A 10,822-nucleotide genomic window follows, 5' to 3' on the forward strand; every position below is an offset into this window, starting at 1 on the left:
GGTTCTTGAGAGACACACAACCCAGTATTTTAACTCATGATTTGCTGTTGGATTATAACTCTGGGCTGTTTCCCCTCAAGAATTCAGAGGACCAGGTTTGCATATCAGGCCAACAATTCAGGGTCATAACTAGCCATGGGCTGTTTAGCTCATAGCGAACAGTTACTTAGGAACAGAGTCTTGGCCTCATTTTCATGACACATGAAATTAACTTTTGGCAGTTTAACAGTGTCTTATAAACTGGAAGAGGGACATCCAGTTCTTCCCTGTGTTCAGGAGAGGAACACTCCCCATCCACTGAAGCAAATGTGTGAATCTACAGGAGGCCACAAGCAAGCGATTAGCACCCGCACAATTTTGCTGCTTGGGCAACACAAGAAGCAACCAGACAGGAGAGAACTTTTTCTTTGGTGGTTTCATGTATTTTTTAAAAAGAAATACTTATTATATGGCAAGTGCAAAAAGACTTTGGGAGAAAAATATTTTTTGAAGGAGCGGGAGGAACAAAACATGGCAACATTCAGCAGTGTCCTAGTTGCTGTGGTTTCTATGGTTACCTCAGATGCATCGCTTTCTGCTGCTAGTTAAAAGTCAGCTTCAATACTGAAAGATTAAAATGACTGCAGGTAAGGTGCTATCTATCGAGTTGAGAAAAGGTAACAGTATGGAAGTAGGCTTTGCGTCACACTACCTAACCACAAGCCGATGACCCTAAACGTCTCTGTATTAGAGCAAGTTCCTCGCTCCTTGTACATACTGTCAGGTTGCAGGTGCAGCAGAGAAAGTGGTGCTCTGTTGTGACATTTACCAAAAGAATCGCTCCAGTCAGAAACAAAGCACCATTTAAAGCCTTCTGGGGCTTAGGGTTTAATTTGTAAAGAGACCACTCTATCATCTTCTCCCCAGTCCCTCCATTTGAAGCGTGAGCATCATTTGTCTTCACACAGTTCCTCAGCAGCTACGGCAGCCTTTCCTGCCCCACGGCTCCACTCCCAGTCATGCCAGTCCACACTCCCATCATCTTCAGCCAGACCCTTGCTGGGCATGATGGGCGATGGCTCCTTCTCCTTTTATCCTGCTATTAGTTCACCCTCAATATTTTAAAAGGCTTGCAAAGTTGATAAGCCAGAGGAACAGTGTGGTATAGTAGTTAGAGTGGCTGGTTAGGGGCACCAAGGCCCACGACCCCACTTCTCCCCATGAAGCCCACCGTATGACCTTTGGCCAGTCACTATCCCTCCCTCACACTTCAGCTCACTAGCTGATTGTGAAAATGCCATTCAAAATCAAGAATCATAAAGTTGGAAGGACCCTTGGAGGGACTGGGGTCTCACTGGCTTCTAAATACTCCTGTTAATGATGCTACCTTTCCTCTCCTTTGTTCTCTTTTGCATGGTGACAAGAAACAACTGGCTGGCAGAGCTGCACAAAGCTTGCTCCATCAATACAAGTGCTTGGGGATGGCCTCAAATTGTCACCTAGAGACCAGTTGGTGGATCTGAGCAAATGGCTGCCTTCCCCAGACCTAAAATGTACATTGACAGTAGGGACCAATGCATGCCAACTCAGAAGTAAACCCCAAGCACGGAAGAGAGTCAAGCGTGCTTTGTTATTGATGTCACCTTAGAAGTATCTTGACCATTGTTTTGGGAATAGGGTGAGGAACTGTATCCCTTACCAATAGCTCCCTTACTATGTCTTTCTTATCTCCTGTTCTCGACTCACTGCAAGTCAACTTTGTTTCAACTAGGGTGGCCATGCACCTCACCTTCCGTCTGAATGGCATTAGAAGGCAGTTTTCTACCGAAGTTATCCTCCATTTGAAAGTTGAAGCTTGGTCTAAAGACTGAACAATCCTGAGGAGGGAGCATGGGCAGAGCCCTTGAAGGGACCCCCTGCACTCAGCATCTCCGAGCAGGCACAAAGATCCAGTCTTCCCAGCTATCGTGAGGTCTATCAGATTGCTATTTCAGTTATTGCGATTATTTCTCCCTTACAGCTAAGTTATGCAAATCACTGCCTCTGCTTTTGAAGATCCATTTCTGCCTGTTTGGTACACAGTTGGTCTCCATGATGCAGATGCTTCTTGCTGGTAAGTCAGAATCCCCAATATCTTTTCTTCCACCTGAATTTTGAGGTGCTTCATGGATACGGTGAAAAGTGCCTACAAAGCTAGGCATATCAATGACACAGGGTCCCCTCTGCATTCTGTGCACCCTTCCAATTCGAGGGAGGAGAACTCTTGAAAAGGCACTGGCCTAAGGCCCACCCACTCCATAAGTAGGCTATAAACCACAACATATGAGGATGTTCTCCTCAGCATGATTCATGCAACCCTCTTGGGCCTGCAGACCATCTGAGAAGACGTCCTGGGCATCACCGCAAAATAGCTGCAATGGAAGGTGTGGCTAAGGGTGCATAAGGTCATGGACTGGACGCAAGGTAGAGGGGCAGCCTGAGGAGAGGAGAGCAGCTGGAGACCCTCTCTTATTTTCGAGGCTATCCCAGCTACCAAGACAGGATTGCGTGAATTAGAAAAGGAGAGGGGTGCCTCGGTGAGTTCCAGGAAAGGTGTCTGAGGAGCTTACAGGCACGCTGGTCCCTGCCCTTGCCCAAGAAAAGGACGCCCCAGCCAAGGTCAGCTTCTGTTACCTTTCAGCCTAATTCTGGACATCTGGTGCCATCAGAAGTCAACGTCAGTAAGAAAATAAAACTCGCTGGCATGGTTGGCAAACCCTTGCTAACCCTTGGCTCCCTGACCTAGTTTTACTGCTGCTGTGGCACACTTTTATTGCTCTAATACCTATCCAGAGTTCAAAGGCATCTGTGTTTGACTCTTCTCCTCCACAAGATGGCTGTGTCCTGCCAGATATCCATTGTTTCTCTGAGGATATTTGCATGTAGGGACTGAATGGCTTCCTAATGCGTACCTGATACACTTTTGAATGCCACAGAGCACACACTCGGAGACCTTGACTTAGACCAGGTGAGCAATGGCCTTCAGTGCCCCACCTCAGGCAGTGAAATAACTTTGGCCAATTCTGTCTGCGCCTTGACTTGCTATCCAGTGCCAGAGCGGGTGAGAACATTTGTGTTCTGCTCAGCTGGCAGTCCTTCTTCTTGCAGTCCCAGCCAGTAACTGATGTATCTGATATAAGAGCTCTCCCTGCCACTTGAACAGCCCAGTAGAGCTGGGAGACTTCTTTCTAATGCTATTGCTTCCCAACTGGGGGTTTGGCCAGAGCTTGCAGGGGCCGGTCTCGCAAGCCTTGGCTGCGTCTGCACAAGTCCCTGCTATCTCCTGACAAGTATAAGATGAGGGTGATATTTTGGGCTGTTTTCTGGTGTTTGTCATATGTCAGGCATATAAGATGACCCCCAGCTTTTGCTTTGCTATATTTGCTTGCAAAGGTCATCTTATACATTGATATATATGGTAATAACAGGTTGTAACAGGCCTGAACCATGAAAGGTCAGGCCTGTGTCTCTAGCTCTTTCAGCTGCTTGCTTTGCTTGGCATTAAAGTCTGGTCACTTACAATGGTACAATAGAGCTTTAGTTAGCATTGCTCTGACCATGACATTCTGTTTTCATAAAATAGAGAGTTTTACTTCCCTGATATCAAACTGGCACAAGGGCTATGTGCACTGCCCTTGAACCATCCTTATCAGGCATTTCTTTTGTGAACAAGAGGCAGTAATGAGCCTCTGCTTTGATGCTCAGGCAGAGGAGAAGCATTGGCCATCCAGGCAAGGATTCTCCTTGTTAGCTCACTATACTTCGTTATCTCTTAGCACCTGTGTAAACAGTATTACTTTTGTAGCCCTGTAGTTTAATTATGTAGAATGCTTTATGCATGCATCATAATGCTATAAGTTAGTAATCGATAAAAGCTGGTCATTTCCTTTGTTCTCTAGTTCAGAGTCTTTTCCATGGGGGATTATGCTGTTTTTTCTGATCCCAGCGGATTGAGTCCTACCTTGCAGGGGCCCTTGCTGCACGGTGTAAGAGGTTTGCTGCCAGGTGTTTTGCACGTCTAGCTAGCTTGGTTGGTATTATTGCAAAAATAAATAATCTCCTTTTTAGTAAACTTGGAGTTGGTATATCACGCTCTGGACATTAATTAAAAAATTATTTGCCTTGGATCAGGGCAACACCTATGGAACATATGGAACATGTGATCTGGAAGTATGTTTAAGAAAAATACCATATGTATAGGCATATAAGGTGATTCAAGTATAAAACAAGGTCAGTATTTGGGGATATTTAAATAAGTTGAGCATATAGAAACATAGAAACAGAATGAGTCAGAAGGGGCCTCCCAGGCCACCTAGTCTGACCCCTGGCTCCAGCCGGCTCTGCTCACAACATGCCCACCATGTGCATATCTAGCCTGTCCTTGAACACCCTCACTGATGGGGCCTCAACGACCTCTCGTGGAAGCCCATTCCACACCCTCGGGGTCCTAACTGTCAGGAAGTGCTTCCTGGCATCCAAATGGAACCTTGGCTCCCTGAGGTTTATAAGACATCCTCCAATTTTTGCTTTGTTATTTTCAGTTTCAAGGGTTGTCTTATACATGGGGTATAAGTAATTGTGGAAGTGTTATTAATACAGACTGCTCAGTTTTAGAAATGAAAGCGAAGGTATTTGCTTTGTGCATACACACCTTGTGCACAAATATACATAGTCACAAACCAACCACTTCTTATCTGAATGTCCTCCCTAAATGATGTTTCTGGCTCAGCATTACAATGTATAATTCATAGCATGTGAAGCTGGTTTCAGAACATCCCTTGGTGAATTACTTTGGCTGTACCCTATACACCAGTCTTTGCCCAGCCTGGTATTTTCCATATGTTTTGGACTACAACTCCCATCAGCCATAGCCATCTTGGCCAATGGCCAAGAATGCTGAGACTTGTAGTTTGGAGGCCGGCCAACTTGAAAAGCCTGTTATACACATTACCTGGGAATAATTGCCATTGCATTCAATCAGACTTAATGATGATTGGACATGTATATGGTTACACTGTTAGTGACATTTGCCTGGCTTAACTTCTGTTTGTGTGTTTTGAATAAAAGATTGCCAGAACAATCAGCTCCTAAACCCTCTCCACTTCTCAGGGCCTCACTGTGCCTGTGCATGCTCAGGATGCAGGAACTAGCTTGCACATCTTTGTTTTGGTCGCTCTCTCTCACACTTTTTGTATATCAGATGCAAGGGAAGAAGTCCCTCACATAGTTTGCCTGGTGCAACCAGCTTTTTGCCATCCTCCGCTGGCTACTCTTGCATGACAAATAAATGGCTCAGGTCTGTTTAACATTTCAGATGGATAAGCCATCATGGGTTGTGTCCAGTAAGTTGGCTCCAATGTTTGTCTAAGTCCCATTCATTGCAAAGGGTCTACTCTAACGGGGCTAACAAACCCATAAGTCTCTTACTTGATTTTACTCTTAGGGCCTGGATACCTGTAAATACTTGTCACAGAATCATGACAGTCTGTAAAAGAAAAGCGATCTGGGCAACTCGTAAGATATGGAGCAGAAACATGGTAGGGCAGCCTTCTTCAATCTGGGTAGCCATCAGATGTGACTATAGCTATCACTATCCCTCAGTCAACTTGTATCCCAGAAGTCAGTCTCCACAGTGAGAGCAGCCCATAAACCCCTGAGTTCAGGGAGAAAACAGTCCTGGGAGCCCCAGAAGAGAGGTCTGAGCTATAATCAGGCCTCTCTTGCCTGAGCTATAATCCCAAGGCAATCCTTAGCCAGCATAGCTAGCTGTCTAAATTGTCATAGAACACTATCCTTGATTTCTTGTGGAAACCTGAATGTGGTGAACACTTTGCAAGGTTGTTTTAATTATTACAGTTCCTAGTCTCTGGTAAGCTAATGTTGGTCTGCTAAAGATTTCATGCAAGCAGTTTTCTCCTGGGTGGGGAATTAATCCTTCAACAAGGCAGTTAAAGCTCACGTCTCATTACATCCAGCAAATACTCTGTCACTCATAGTGGGTCATCCTCACAGCCCAAGCTCGTCTCTGTAAAGGGTATCTCCAAATTTGATCAAATCTTCACTGCTACAAATCCAAGCCTGTTGTAGCAGTAATGCTTTCTCCAACGCAGAAGTAAACACAATGTAATACATTTGAAACAAGGGCAAGATAACCAAATAAAGGGCACAAAAAATGCTGTAGCAAGGAGCCAAGAATCTCTCACAAATTCCATACGAATGCTGATGAAGCAGAGAAGAGACAGAAATCAGACATACTGATCACTGCCCTCCAATCCATAACTTTTTTAGGGCTCCAAGGGAATGTTGTTTTAAATTTTTTATATGTCCCCTTCCTCAGCTTGTAATAAATTTCATGACCTTTACTTTCTACAGTATTAGCTTTATTGCAGCTCTGACATGACTTCAGCCATAATATTTGCACTAGCATCATATATATACACACACACACACACACATATATATGTAAGCAACATTGTCACTGGATTGTAATGCTATCAAAAATAGATGTGTGATCCTACACATGTTTAGACAGAAAAAGCCCTACAGTTCCCAGCATCCCCAATTTCTAGGATTTTTTTTCTGTCTAAGCATGCATAAGATAGTACCCTGAATGACTTCATGTACCTACAACAAAGCAAAACAAAACAGCTCAAGTTTAAGCAATTCAAGATCAGGGAAAAGGATTACATAGAGGGCCAGTTGTAAAAGGTTTGTTAGCAGGGATTTCCTTCTGATTTCATATCTGGCTTATTCTAGGGTTTGTTAACCACCCCTCCCAGTTACCACTCCAGCCAACCTGTATCCTAAGGGGTTAATTATACTAAGCAGGCAGTTTATGACCTGCTTATGCAGGAAAGAAAAATAATCTATCATGGATTATTCGCCCTCTGTGATCATGCCAATCTGCTTTTTCTTTCTCATTTTTGTCTCAAGTAATGTTGGAAGCTTCAGAACAGATAAAATGAAGTACTTCTTCACATAACATGTACTTGATCCATGGAATTAGTTAAAACAAGATGTAGAGATGGAAAGGACAAATGACAAGAATCCATAAGTTACCATACAACTAAAATTTGTTTTCTGTCCAATGTCTACTACTGCTCTCTCCATAACTATTTCCACAATTCTCTTCAGCCACAGCAGCTGCTAAATGGTTAAAGCCAAACGGATAACCTCTGTTCAATTTTGGTTCATATTCCTAAAACTTTCCTTTTAAGATGAAACTACAGGAGATAGTGGTAGTCTCTTGAGTAGGACTCAGAATTTTTTTGTAATACACACAACAGATCATTAGTCAGTTTAATACCGAATAAACAGCATTGTGAAATTTGCTTGAATTCATTCCTCCTCCAAAGTGTGAGAGCCAGTATGGAAACTACCAACTGCAGCTTCATGTATCAGCTAATCACTGCACTGGAAAGCTCATTAAGTTTTGCCTCCAAAAGGTGTTGTAAGTTTTCAGCTTTATTCTTTTTTTAGTCTTGTTTAGCAAGTGACTTCAGAAACTGCATAAAACTGCACAGCAAATTATCACTAGCCTCAGCCTCCCTGGAGATGATTCTTTCCTTGTTGAAGTATGTGACCGTTTATGGGTGCTAAATTGTTGTGCGAAGAGAATTATCAGCAGCTAACAATCATGTTATGCCACGTTCTCTGTTCCCTACAGCACCCACTTTTTAAGCCAAAAGTATAAAAGGAATTTATAATAGGAATCTTTGGTATGTGCCCACATTACAGCAGAACACCAAAGTACTTGCTATGTTAAAGAGGTTGACGCTAACTTCAAGTGTAAGTCCATGGGGTGCTAATTTGGACTGGGTCCAGGGCAAATGGCAAAGAGGTGTTAAAGCTTCCCACCTAGCTACTTCCCCCAACAACCCCATGTGGGGGTTAGAGGGAAAGAAAGAAAGAAACTGGTTGGCTCATGTATGACTATCATAAGATGTAAGATTGGTGCTAGAGGTTAATGTGCATTAGCTTTCTTACCTCAGATATTCCTATATGAATCAGTCCCCAAATGGATAAAAAGCTCAAGTTAAAAGCACTAAAGTTTACATGAACCATACTACTCATCTATACAGTACTTGACCATTGCTGCAGACAGCACTAAGTTGTGTGTGTTTTTCAGCATTGCATGAGGGCCTTCAAATTCTTTCCAAACCCCTTATTTAATTATATGTTCACAAGTTCTTTGGAGCATACAGTAGCTGCAGTTTAGCTTGTAATGGACTATAAATTGTTCCGTTCACAACTTTTCACCCATTCTTGTTACGTTTCGTGAAACAGACACACACACACTGTACCATCCTCTCCCGATAATTAGCCTGTCATCTTGGATGCTGCACTATAACAATGTACTGCTTTGAGAGTAAGTAAAATCAATGCGTCTTTCCACAGGGCACAAAATCTACACCTCTGGATGGAACACATGAGAAAACATTTCAAACAGACTGTCATGGAGTGTCTCTTGAAATTATTATTTTTTGCCTGGCACAATGCAACTCTGTAATCTTTTGGTTAAATCTGAGTGTGAGAAGCAGCGAATTATTCACTGACTTTAGACTGGAACAAGTTTCTTACTGATTCAAAATCAAGTTATATTTGGCAGAGTCAAAGTTGGTATCAGTGGTTTCTCATTTTTAATAGAAATTATCATAGTAATATAAAATAAGTTCATAAGTTTAAAAGCATCCAACTGAAAGTCTTAAACAGGTCATGAAAAGCTTTCATACTAGGCTTGTTCAGGCATTTTATTTTTGAGTTTAACAAACACCTGAGAAAGAAGAATGAGGATGCTACAGCAGTAGTTCATCTTTATTAAACCATAGACCAACACCATAATAAAATTACTGCAAAACACTGAAAAGTACCAATGAAACAAATTAAGCTAAACACCTATTTTTCACCAAGCTTTTGCCAAATTTCCTTGCAACCCTTGCAAAAAGGGCTGCCTTGTAATTAACAGAAGATTAACAGGTAGATCGTGGCAGAGGAGTTTCACTACATTATTCTGAGGTGATTTACTGAGGGATTTAGATACAATATGAATTTCCCCCTTGGTTCCACTCAAAACACGTCCAATATAGAAGATATTCAATGTGGCCATGACCACAAACACAAAACCTTTCCAGTCATGGTTCAGTCTGATAAGCTCCACTTGAAACAGACAGAGGACATTGCCTGTAACCATAATTCAGCAAAAGTCCTTGAATCTGAGGATGAGTCAATGCTTGGAAGCAATTGGCCCAAGAATTATGATTTTTGATCTTTATAAATCAGACTGAAAAACAGGAATATTCAGTAACTCCCCGGAGCTCTTCCTTTCCTGGAAAATCTGGTTCTAAATCACCTATGAAGCCTACACAGATAGAGAATTCCTACAGTTGGCTCCCTCCCAGTACATGTGAATGGGGATGGACCAGCATGGTGTTTAGGTGCTCATCTGGCCACCCGCTCTTTGTCTCTGTGCCCGGCGCACTGTTGGAGCTGTGTAGGGGTCACGGGCTGGGCACCAGCTGCCCCCCAAAATCCCCACAGGCACACCATCCCTGCCCTCGCTGCTCCCCAGCTTGCTGCATTAAACAGCAAGGGCTGAAGAAGCTTGCACCCACATCCAGCTGAACATGCACAGAAACCACTGGGCAATCGAGAAACCTGCATTTACAAGGTCTCTGACTGCATGAGAGATCCTGCTTGCATTCAAACAAATACAGTTGGAAGCCCCCTTTGGATCTGGCTGCTCACTGCAGCAAGTTTGGGAACAGAAGGGTTAGGGACAGCAGGCGTCAGAAGACTGGAGGACAAGCAAGTGCCACTTGTAAAAACACTCTTCTCCTTTTGACCACACGAGGTCCTGATATTGCCAGCAGTGCTGGTGGAGAATGTGAAAGCAGCCTGTTTCTTGCAAAAGCATAAAATCGATGGGTTGGATCTAGTCTTAGCCATGCTTCGAGTCAACTTTTATTTATTTGTTGGCTTGTTACCTAGCCCTGTAGCCAAAAATGCAGCTTGTGAAGGTAAGAACTGAGAAAGTAACCACAACCAGCCAGGGAGGTATACTGGTTAAGAGTGCAGGACTGGGACTCAGACGATCTGGGTTCTAGTCCCCACTCAGCCATGGTGCTCATTGGGCCCGTCACAGACCCTCAGCCCAACATACCTCACAGGGTTATTGTTGTGAGGATAAGATCCAGGGAAGGAGAATTATGTAAGCCACCTTAAGTCCCTTGGAAGGAAAACAAGATTGAATATAAATAAATAGATAAGAGACCAGGCATTTCCTGCTTACTATCCTACTATCTAAAAGCAACACAAAAGGAATGGTGCTGGGAAGGAAGAAGAAAAAGCAAGTCCTGACATTTGATTCTTAATTGCGATGATCTGCTGATTGTGGCCACATTGGAAGGGCTGCTGCATTGGCTCCCTTGGATTGCCTCAGCAGTGGCAGTTGGTGGTTGGGTTGAGTTGCTCCGTAATACCTGGAGGGGACCTAGTTGGGGAAGCCTGCGCAAGCTTAAAGCGTGTGATTGGAAGAGTAACATTCATCTTATGAAATCTGCATTCCAGGATCACAAGAATTCAGTGCTGTTCGTATTCATGCTTGAGTCAGTTTTTCCAAAACCAAAACATGTGCATCCTTTTACTTGGTACACACGCTTCCTGTCCTGCCCCTCCTTCTCACACAACTTGGCCAATACCAGCTCTGTTTTCCCTTTGGTGTGCTGCTGAGACTCCCTTCTGTCATCTGTAAAACAGAAGTCAGGCGGCTCCATGGTAGACTATTAAGATCTTCTTGTGCTTTTTA

This window comes from Varanus komodoensis, unplaced genomic scaffold (genome assembly GCF_004798865.1).
Source record: "Varanus komodoensis strain SLA01 unplaced genomic scaffold, ASM479886v1 scaffold5, whole genome shotgun sequence".
NCBI classification, from domain to species: domain Eukaryota; kingdom Metazoa; phylum Chordata; class Lepidosauria; order Squamata; family Varanidae; genus Varanus; species Varanus komodoensis.